The sequence below is a fragment of the Octopus sinensis genome, linkage group LG12 (assembly GCF_006345805.1).
Source record: "Octopus sinensis linkage group LG12, ASM634580v1, whole genome shotgun sequence".
NCBI lineage: Eukaryota > Metazoa > Mollusca > Cephalopoda > Octopoda > Octopodidae > Octopus > Octopus sinensis.
The window spans coordinates 1,704,873-1,718,036 of record NC_043008.1 but is presented as its reverse complement, the minus strand read 5'-3'; positions in this window follow the sequence as shown (position 1 = coordinate 1,718,036).

Sequence of the window (13,164 nt, the reverse complement as noted above, 5' to 3'; positions counted from 1 at the left end):
CACAGTACAGTTCACGGGTTGTGCCAAGCGGCTTCACTCTGCTAGATTTAGGTTCATTACTACGGCAGCAGTCCGGTTACTTATTGACCAGGACTGATTTGTGTGTGTTTATATATATATATATATATATTATATATATATATATATATATATATAATATATATATATATATATATATATATATATATATATATATATGTATATATATATATATATATATATATATATATATATATATATATATATTATATATATATATATATATTATATATATATATATATATTATATATATATATATATAATATATATATATATATATATGTATATATATACATACAAACAAAACTTAGTCGCAAATTGTACCCATTTGCATACTTAGGAAAACATACTTGAATATTTGAATGACATCCTTGTCCTTTATAATACTTTGAATATTGGCAAAAATCGGTCTCCGTAATAATATTGGAATGCTATTACCATAATATACGTCATTATATAATTTTCAATATAACATGTATTTTGATATATTCTATTATAACGATATACCCGATTTTTAAAATAATAATATCACAAATATAGTCCGCAATTTACATATGTGCATATCTCTTCTAGACAATGACTAGACGTCACATCTAACAAATAATCTAATCTAAATACCCTCGAGGATAATTAAATTGTCTTTCTGATGGAGACGTCTGGAGAGATAACATACACTCAAAACAGGATATCAATGTATTCTGATAATTTGATTTAATGTGCTTTGAAGATAAATATGTGACAGAATGATTCATTTTAGACTGAAAACTTATTGCTATTTTGGGCGTACACAGACAGCCAAATGATAAATATCAATAATTTTGTTATGTAATAAAAGAATATTGCACGGTCGTGGCATTGGATCACTATATGAATGGACCTTCAAATGCAGACTGAAGGAATTAATATTATGTGTAATACAAAAAAAAATTGTTCGATTGTCTTTAAGGGCATTTCAGTAACTATTGGTTTTCTCTGAAAAACGAGAAATTAAAATTTTCTGTTTTATTTATTTGAAGTACATCATAAAAATGGGTATAGTTTCAATATATTGTATTTATAGTATAAGTAATATACAGAATACCTCAGGTTCACAGCCAGATACACGCTTTTATATGAATATTATCTACACATATATGGCAATGCACGTGTGTGTAAATGCATGTATGTATGTATGTATGTATGTATGTATATATATATATATATAACAATAATAAAAGCGTAAAATTAATTGATTAATTAATATAATAATTTTACCAAGTAATCGGTCGGTTAAAATAACCTTTGTAGGTAAACTTATACAAATTATGTACATAATTATAATCAATGGGCCAGCTAACTGCTTTGCCACGCACTGATTAAGAAATAGGAGCTAAAAGCCTTTTCTACTACCATAAAGATCTCCTAGGCAGTAAAACACTTTTTTACGGAGGCAAAAATACTAAATAATGAATCCACACGAGTCAGATTAGCTACATACGCGTTTCGAGATTAAAGTAAAATTATATTTACTTACTTATTTCTCATCTTCGGTGCAGCATTTCAAAATATAAATGATGTTATATAACGACATTTCAGGGAAGGCATATTTCATACAAAACTTTTATATAGAAACGTTGCCAGTGGCTGGATGGCGTGCATACTATCGAATGCAAGGTGCGGAAATTATTCACACCGTTATTAAAGATGTAAAACTAAATATTGTACAACAGCGAAATATCTGCAATAACATCATAATGACAATTTCTGGAAATGCCGATTTAAGATAATCAAATATTCAATTAACTAATATATCTATAGGAAAATTCTATTACAGCTTTACAGGAACTTAAGTTAAATATCAAATGCATTGCGAACATGCCACAATTTATTTAAATATCTTAATAATACTATAGCATTTACGATGGGTATTTACTGAATAACGCTTTCTCTCCAATATGGATTCCAGTTGCAGGCATGTCTAATTTAATGAATCTAACTGGAAATAGTTATTGCGTATCGAGAACTTCGGTTGATGTTCCATTAGTAAACTCGACAGAAATAAATGTTCGTTTCGGTATCAAATGACTTGGAGAATATATATGTGTGTGTGCATTTATTCTCTGTATGATTCCCTATGTGCATGTGTGTGTGTGTGTGTACATGTATATATATATATTTATATATATATAAATATATATATATATATATATACATATATATATAAACACATATATATAAACACTCACGTCTACCGCTACGTTCTGAGTTCAAATTCCGGCGAGGTCGACTTTGCCTTTCATCCTTTCGAGGTCGATAAATAAAGTACCATTTTCGCACTGGGATCGATGTAATCGACTTAATCCCTTTGTCTCTCCTTGTTTGTCCCCTCTATATTTAGCCCCGTATAGGTATAAATATATATCTTTATATCTATAATTAATAGCTATATGTATTCTATATATATATATGTGTGTGTGTGTGTGTGTGTGTGTATACACGTACGTATAACACATTTAACACTCACACACATGCATACATACATACATACATACATACATACATACATACATACAAACATACATACATATGTACGCGTGTGTGTATGTGTATACAGATGCCTAGAGAGAGGTTTAGGATACCTTTCATGCGTAGAATAGGCTGCCTGCTTTTACTTATTCAGTAGAGGAATAAATTTAGCTTCGACCAAGAGGTTAATAAAGGAACTTTTTTGTGGAACTCTGGAAAGTCCTCTGCTACATTCTAGGCTTCTGAAAATAATTGAAGCTATTGTGTTTCAATGGCCAAATTTTTATTGACAATGACTAAGTAACGAAATAGATCAATTAAATCGTAAAAGACTTGTTTCTACAGACTCTATTTTCCAATAATTATCTATCTTAAAAATGTAACAGCCTTCAAATATGAGAAATATTCCAACGGCGCTAGGCTATTGTTTTATGTTCAATGCAAGCGAAGGTAACTTTCGATATATAAGAAAACTTTATTGGCTTAATTTTGTTTAAACTTCTACGATTTTATTTTTGCATTCAGAGGAGTGCGCCTTATTGCTCACTGATAATTTTATCTATAATTAAGCAACAGGCTACATGATAAATTGCAGCTAGATTTTCAGCCTGCATAATCTGGATTCAAGTTAAGGGAAAACCTGCTGTTCACACCTATAAAGACAGTATCAAGTGTTCACAGCTGGAGTCGTATCCCCAGACACTCAATATGTAGATGTTGTCGTTAATTCCAAGTTGTAAGACAATACTTTATTCTCGGAAATGCATCACATAAAATGCAACGAAGTAACACTTGCCGGAAGGCATTTTTTTGCGAGAACTTCAAGTAATTCAAAGAATCATAAACCGATCCCATGTTTTTTTGTAATTAGTTGTTATTTCCCAAATTTCTGCCAGTAGCCTCTAGAAAATTCATCTGAAGAAATTCATTCATGTGTATATGCATACATACATACCCGCATATATATATATATATATATATATATATATATAATATATATATATATATATATATATCTGCTGATGATTTATAGATGTTTATGTAAGTAAAATTACATACTACATTAGTAATGAAACAATTTGTCAGGGTCAATCTATTTATTCGTTATATTTCACTTTCCTTCCGTTAAATGTATGTTATTTCTAATTGGAAACATCTTTTTCTGTGGCTATACTATCGGGGCTATTTTTAGCACTAGAGTTATCCACATGGTTAACTCTCTAATAATTTATGTATACATTTGTATTTTCTCCGTAGTTTTTTTGTGCTAAGCCACTCGGTGTTAAATTAATGTTATTATTAAATTAATATCAATTTTTCACCCTCATTTATATATATATATATATGTGTGTGTGTGTGTGTGTGTGCGTGTGTGTGTATGTATATATACATATGTATGTGTATATATATATATATGTATATATATATATGTATATATATATATATATATGTATGTATGTATGTATGTATGTATGTGTGTATGTATACATATAACATGGAAATATGTGAGCAAGACAAATATTATTCTTAAGATTATAAAGCTGGCAAATTGAGCTTGGAAAAGTTCAGGACAGCTTACTACATGTGGTAAAGTACGGATCGAGAAAAGTTTTACTTATATTGCCGTTTATCCCAAAATGAACCGAATTTTTCTGACATCTCCTTAGCCCATATATTTCTTTTCGTGATATTAATTGGTTGAAGAGAGGTTTTCTTGTTGCTGCTCGTCTATAATACCCAAGCTTATGCAGATATGTAACACACGTTCTTGGACTAACTTCTAGCTGTTTTGCAATGTCCGAAACCTTCGAACGCAGCTCGTTTCACACAATTCTCTTCAAACAGCGAAGTTTCTTTTCCGAGTCCCCAAGTCGGCCGAGACGAGAATCTGCTGATTCTTCTTCTTGGCTCCCCAATTAGTCTATAATTCGAGGAACAGTAGCAAGAGGAATTTGAAGATTTTCGACAATTTTTCGCTGGCTAAGACCAGCCTCCGCGTGCCCAACAATACGACCTCTTTGAAAATCTCATATTTCTACTGAATTATTGTGCGTGGCATGGTCACACTTCACAGATAGTTAATATAATGGCATCTGGAATGAAAAAGAATAATTACATTTTAAATTCTACACCGCTGAAAACATATTAAGACGCTTAGATCAGAAATATTGAAAATTAAGGTGTCTATCTACTTCTTGCATATATATATATATATATATATATATATATATATATATATATATATATATATATATATATATATATATATCTGCTGATGATTTATAGATGTTTATGTAAGTAAAATTACATACTACATTAGTAATGAAACAATTTGTCAGGGTCAATCTATTTATTCGTTATATTTCACTTTCCTTCCGTTAAATGTATGTTATTTCTAATTGGAAACATCTTTTTCTGTGGCTATACTATCGGGGCTATTTTTAGCACTAGAGTTATCCACATGGTTAACTCTCTAATAATTTATGTATACATTTGTATTTTCTCCGTAGTTTTTTTGTGCTAAGCCACTCGGTGTTAAATTAATGTTATTATTAAATTAATATCAATTTTTCACCCTCATTTATATATATATATATGTGTGTGTGTGTGTGTGTGTGCGTGTGTGTGTATGTATATATACATATGTATGTGTATATATATATATATGTATATATATATATATAATATATATATATATATGTATGTATGTATGTATGTATGTATGTGTGTATGTATACATATAACATGGAAATATGTGAGCAAGACAAATATTATTCTTAAGATTATAAAGCTGGCAAATTGAGCTTGGAAAAGTTCAGGACAGCTTACTACATGTGGTAAAGTACGGATCGAGAAAAGTTTTACTTATATTGCCGTTTATCCCAAAATGAACCGAATTTTTCTGACATCTCCTTAGCCCATATATTTCTTTTCGTGATATTAATTGGTTGAAGAGAGGTTTTCTTGTTGCTGCTCGTCTATAATACCCAAGCTTATGCAGATATGTAACACACGTTCTTGGACTAACTTCTAGCTGTTTTGCAATGTCCGAAACCTTCGAACGCAGCTCGTTTCACACAATTCTCCTCAAACAGCGAAGTTTCTTTTCCGAGTCCCCAAGTCGGCCGAGACGAGAATCTGCTGATTCTTCTTCTTGGCTCCCCAATTAGTCTATAATTCGAGGAACAGTAGCAAGAGGAATTTGAAGATTTTCGACAATTTTTCGCTGGCTAAGACCAGCCTCCGCGTGCCCAACAATACGACCTCTTTGAAAATCTCATATTTCTACTGAATTATTTGTGCGTGGCATGGTCACACTTCACAGATAGTTAATATAATGGCATCTGGAATGAAAAAGAATAATTACATTTTAAATTCTACACCGCTGAAAACATATTAAGACGCTTAGATCAGAAATATTGAAAATTAAAGGTGTCTATCTACTTCTTGCATATATATATATATATATATATATATATATATATATATATATATATATATATATGCAAGAAGTAAATAGACATACCTCGATATGGCATCAATGCACTTCTTGGACCTGCAGTAAAAGTGGCTGAAATGTTATGTTTATATAAACAAATTAATATATTGTTATAAACAGAGAATTAGTCTGATATATATATATATATATATTTCATGAAATGATAATATACTAGAATAAATACCTTAGGGATGCTGTGAACCAGAACGTTTCCAATATTATTGAAATATACAAAGCAGCTTGTATTTTAATTCAATATCATATATGTTATTAAATTTTAAATTCCATTGCTGTTGTTCATATAAATGCGTTATTAGTATTTTTAGCGTTCGTGTAACGAATTCTTAAGAGACCATGTTGAAATCCAATTTGATTGTTTACAATATTTAATAGTGACCTAAGCATGGATTTTCATATAAAATGAAATTATAGTAATATATCTGTAAGGCAACTATTACGCCTCGTGATACTTGAAAATGTTTTTCCTGATAAAATGAGACTTGGAAATCCATTTAAGATATTATATTTTGGAATAATAACCAGAATTGTATTAAAGATGGAACAGAATCCTATTGACGTTTTATCGCAAGAGTCGGTTGGTAACATCCAATTAACCGTTATAGGATGGGGGGACGCAAAAGAAACCGGTGTTTTGCAGTATTATTTCATTCACTTAGATTTACATGTTTACACTTTCAACACTTTCAAATTATTCTCCATTTGAAGCAATGCGTCAGTCCGGTCACGTATTCCTCTGTTCGAAACAGGGCTTGGACTCTTGCGAAGAGATACCTTTTAACGCCTACATTGTTTTGCTCTTCATCCTTTCTACGTCTGCATATTCAATATAAAGGGCCGGACGAATTTCCAACTGTTCTTTCAGTTCTCAACATGCATTAAGCCGTGACTGCTTTTGAGATTCCGTGAGCAAGCGAAGCACTAATTGTGCAGCAAGTCATTCGCAATTCCTCGCTCAAAATACGTTGGCAGGAGCTCCAGGACACATTAGTCTTATCAACAAGTTCGTCAGTTATTCGGTTGACGGTCCTACATGTCTAATTCATGAATTTTCGTGATGTTTTCAATAGTATCGGAGGTCGTCAACCCCTCCTGAATGAGGTTAGTTTCAAACGGCATGTACCCATTCCTAAAGCGGGGAAACCACTTGTAAAATTGTCTTTTGCTCACAGCAGCGAGTATGTAAGCTGCTGGTTAAAGCATGACATGTGTTTCGGCCGCCGTTTTCCCCAGCAGAAAGCAGAATTTCACAGAAGCACGATGTTCCTTCCTTTCAGCCAGCGCAAAAAAATGATGAACAAGGGAGTAGCACTGCAAACCAAGAGGTACCACGTGGCAGTGCGGCACAAACGGACGACGCCGGTCGGCAGACTGATGCCTGAGGATTTCATGAAATGGCTTCTAACGGTGGAAGCATGAACTATAACGGGCTTGTCTCACAAAGAACTTTTCCGGTAACTTTTGAGTACCCTTGCGACGTCATAAGACATAGAAATATTTAAGAAATTGTTAGTATTCTTAACGTAATACACATAGAGCGTATGGATTGCAAAATAAAAAAAAAAACAATATCTTAGTGGTAACTATTTGACCATGTAATAATCAACCTACGCTTATGAAGCAGCCAAGAGACCTGGAGTAGTGAAAGCCTGTAATTAATGGGTTCCTGAATATCGGCGGAAGGACTGTGTCTGTCTAGCTCTCTGAATTAATGAGAGAACAATTAATCAAGCAATCAGATATTTAATCGGTTAATTGGTTAATTACTTCGCTAGTAAATAGTTAACAAGTTGACTAATAATACTACATGAAGTAAAATAGATCAACAGCGTGTGCTTCTTATGTGGATGTTGACCGTCATGAAGCACAAAATGGATGTGCATAAAATACTTTCAGAGAAGTGTATTCCGTAAATAGGTAATTAAAACAACAGAAAAGCCGTTGGAAAACCGAAGTTAGCAGCTATTCCATCGATTCCTAGGGATATCGGAAGAAGGAATCTTTATTCAGAAATATCATATCAGACTATTTTATTTATTTATGCGCCCTTTTCAAGCCTAGCCAGGCTCATGAACCCGGTTCCCCGGTTTCTATGGCGTATCTGTCCCCACCAGATGAACGGGACGCCAGTCCATCGCAGCGTTACCCAAGAAGCAGGAGGATAGTGTGAGGGAAAGTTGGGACGAAAGAGTACAACAGGGCTCGCCACCATCCCCTGCCGGAGCCCCGTGGAGCTTTAGGTATGCTCGCTCAATAAAGACACACAACGCCCGGTCTGGGAATCGAAACCGCGAGTCCGCTGCTCTAACCACTGAGCCATTGCACCTCCAAATATCAGACTATGGATGATTAAATTACAACAGTTGTTATAGTCCATTGTTTGTAGTATAATGCATTGTTGTGTCGTTCGAAATGTTTTAGGTTTTATTTTATTGAAATTTATAATGAAAGGTAAACAGTCCAAACAAACAACGAAATACCTCAAAAAGGAATTTCCTTAGATTTGAACATTTTAAAGTTTGAAATAAAGGTAGAAAGTCAACTCATTTATTAAAGTGCTTGTCACTTCAGCCGTTTAATCGTGGGAACGAGATGTGGACATCAGTGGGATTTGAACACAGAGATGATACGCATACTGCAAGAAATTCTGCCCGACGGGGTAACCATTTTATTAGTCTCCCACTCCGTTGTCCTCATTATAATAAAAAAATTAAGTAAATGAAAATAAAACAATATTGTGACCGACAGATTGCAATAACAACAAAATGTGATGTACAAAACGTGGAACTATCCCGTTCCCTTTGGTAATTAATATTCCTTAAATCATTCTGCAAGTGCTCTCGTGGGATTTACATATCTACATTATATTAACATTGCGAAGCACTAATCAATGCAAGTTGATTCTATTAACCTATTTAAATTTAATAAAATGTCAAAGTCGTATGTGAAAGAGAAATCGGAATATGATATGGGAGATAAATTTGTCGGTAGAATGGATAAATTTGTCTGTGCAAATCCCTAGTAATACATGTTTTACACGTTGGTCTTTTATTCATTTACTCTTCAGCTGCATTCAGTATCTGAAATGCGGCAAATTTCTGGCACCACTGTCGAGATAGTTTAATCGATTTTATTAAACCCAGCACTTTGTATGGTACATAATTTATCGATTTCTATTATGTAATAATGAAGTCAAAATCGGGTTATGGGTTTTAATTTCAGCGAAATGATTACTAGAAGATACGCCAAGATCCGATTCATCACTATCCATTATCCCACACACTATGAGATACACATGGATGTATATATTGATCGATACACACAATTACACGCAAAACCGTATGTATTCAAAACCGTATGTATTCAGACATATGCGATCATTTAAATATACGCTCATGCATTCGCACGCACACACAGACATATACACTGATACATTGACACGGACACACGCACACGCTTATGAACGCACACGCAAGTTCTCATACACATTTTCGGTCGTCTTCACTGTTGTAGGAAAGCAAAATATCGTGTACACCCGCCAAGTAAACCGGAATAAGAAATTACATTTGATACCAAACAAGGTTTCATATAATAATTCTGAACAAGTAACGTTTGATGTAACAAGGTTTTATGTAACATTTAAAGCGGGTAAATCTTTCAAATGCCTATTAGGCTTATATTCGTCACTTCCTCGGGAAATATGAGCGATGGATTTATTTACACAACCCTGTTTAGTAAAACATGCCCATGTGGCATTCGATGTGTCTGTGAAACATTTTGACAGCAACCGAAAAGTCTCCCAACGTCATGAATATACGACAAATATATTATACATTCCTTTCAAAGCAAAAGCTAGAGAACGTTCAATATTGCGTGTAGGGGATTTTCACTTTGAGATTTACTCAGAACTGTGGATTAAAATATTTTGTTTCTTCTTAATTTGTAAAGAAAGCAAAGCAGAAGTGCTCAAGGTTGACAACACGAAATTGCGCAGGCTTATCAAACATTGATTTTCTATTGTTTATTTTCTGTTTTCACAATGGCATTACAACGTGTAATCGACATAATTTGTTTGTTTGGTAATACCTTACTTCCCATAAAATCGCGCTGTTAACTATTGCATTTGTCATTTCACTGATGTGATATATATGTTAAAGGTTCAGGAGCTGGATACTTTTAATGATTGCTTATAAAACGTATTTAATATCAAAAGTTGTTAAGAAACGTACAGCTTATTTATCAGAGAAAAGGGCTTGCTCTTTTCATAAATCAGCAAAAATGATCTTACAAACTAAAGAACCATACAAATAAAGTACCACATTGTATTCACATTTCTCTGCGTATTTCTGAATTTACACACATTTCTCTGCTCTTGTAGATCTGAAGTTCAAGAATATCGATAACTTTTATTCAAAAGTCAAATGATATTTTGGTACATATGATACTTGTTCAGCAGGATAATAGAAAATAAAAAGAATACAATATATTATATTGTTTTCTGTAATATAATGCATTATGTGAATACAAAGAAAGATATTTAGAGTTCAATTAAAACCATCCTGAAAGGTCTGAGAAGTATTTTTATAATTTTCCAAAGATTAGTATCACAAAGTATGAGAACATATTTTTTTCTATTTATTTTACTGAATATAAATATTCTTCAAAGTACCTAATTATTTTACTTCTCTGATTCAAAAGCTTTATGCTAGCGAATAAACAATTCACAACACAAGTTGAAACCAACACTTTAAAGAGATGTTTTAAGTATGTATGTATGTATGTCCTGGATATGATAATAATGTGCATCCGGTGGCGAAGCTAGAGTTTGCGATTTTCTGCAGCTTTGGGGAGCTTGGGCGGTGACCCCTTCACTTACTATTTGTCCTATATCTCCTGTTCTATGAGTTAAATAGATTTCCCTGGGCAGAGGTGTCACAGATTTTTGGACAAGACTTTGAGGAAATTAACACTTTGACATATACCTGGCAATAAAAATAGCACCAACGGCCTTGCGAGGCTTTTACCTACTGTAACAACCGAGACACAACAAAGTACTGTATATTATTTTGTCACTTAAATTCAATGGTATACAGGCTTTAACTATCATTTTTAATCTCTTAATCCGTTCCGTTTTGATAAAAACATATCCTATGGCGATGGATGCGGAACATCATGTGCTGAATTCACCGGTTGGTATTTACTGGTCTAAAAGATCATATTCACGTACATGCAAGTAAGAAACTGCACTGTTCCAGAGTTCAAACCATCTCGTCTCGTGTAAGGACCAGTTACTGCAAAAGCTTGGGATTCAAAGACCTACAGATTACGGTGTATGTTCGAAGAAAATGCTCCACTGAGTGCGGGCCTCACAAATTATAAATTTTAAAACTGAGTGTGCAGTAAAGACATACTTACACATCTACTTTCGGACACTTGCAACTAATTGTGCCAGATGAGATCTTGGATATAACAGCTCTGTACGAAAGGATAGCAAACTATATAAAGTTGATATAAAATAGGCCATTGATGAAATTTGCTAGCTTTTTAAAAATTAAATATTTTAGACCCTCTTCCAAATCTCCTTCATGTTCCAAATCTAACCCTAACCTCGGTTGAAGGCCGAAGTCATGGAATACATTTTCAAGAGGAAGCTGATCATGTTCTAGGATATCGAGACTCCTTCCCTGAAAACCTGTAAGGATTTTACACGGGATAAATCTGCCTTAGACAGCTTCTACAGCATCATTACTTAATGAATGTAATATATCTCGATTCTACAATGGACATTATTCATAGGATGGATATGTCATAAGCTACGTAGAGTTGGCATAATTGACAACAAGGAAAAGCGTTTGTATGACTTCTAAACAGAGAGTAGCTAGGCAGTAGCTACCAAAAGAAATTTTCTGTGAGTAGAAATTAATAGTGATTGTAGTTCCTGTCTTAGGACCCGTGCTATCTATGATTGGTAGGTTCCTATGATGTTCAAATATGGTAGCCCCAGTGACAAATTAATAGTGTAACTCCAGGCATTTCGGTGATGTGCACAGAAACGAGAGCATTAAAGATACCTTTGCATTGAGCTAATGGGAGACATGAAGAATTACAGCTGTATTCACTTGAATTGCAGTGACATAGATATAGGAAATGCTAAAATCGCTGGCACCAAGCTTCGGCTTACAACGAATAAATCCTGGGGTGAATTCGTTCGACTAAAGGTTGTGCTCCAGCATGGCCGCCGTGAAATGAATGAAACAAAAGAATAAGAGAAAAGGATGTGTAATTTGTATCTGTCAGTGCCTGCGTATGCGCGTGCGGGTGTGTGTGTTTGGGTGGGTAGTGTGTGTCTCTGTATTCGCACGTGCATTTCTACACAAACACGATCAGAAATATTCCAAGGTCCAATAACTCAATTCTATATAGCGAAACCAAGATTAAGTCATGTATGATTAGTGAATACGACTATGTCGACAAAATTATAGACCCATAGATAGATAATAATACAAATAATACATTATTTATACTATTTACATTTGGCGGATATTTGCCCTCATCTTATTTGTTGTTAACACAACGTTTCGGCTGATTTACCCTCCAACAACCAAGATGAGGACAAATGTCCGTCAAATGTAAATAATGTACATAATTCCTCATCTCTTGAATATAGAACTGGAGAATAAATATCAGCCAACCAGTATAATATGCTAAAGGAAAACGAAACCGGTCCACATCCATATTCATAAATTTGTGTGGTTAATTCTTTTATAAAACACACGAACAATATAATCAAATATTCATTCCATACCACCTTAGTACTTGAATGCATATATTGAAATTATTGCTTCTAATTAAAGATAATTGTCTTACACCTTGTCCATATCCCTGAAAGGGAATATTACTTTTCAAGTTTATCGATGGGATATGTATGTTCAACTGATCGTATTTCGGCAAAGACAGAATTCTATGAATTCGGATGTAATCGTCGGTTCCATATTATTAAAAAATATATAGTAATTCGGCTTTTCTTTGAACAAAGTTTATAACTTATATCGTGTTCTGTAAGTATAAATGTTACTGTATTTAAAAGATGTCTGTTCCTGTA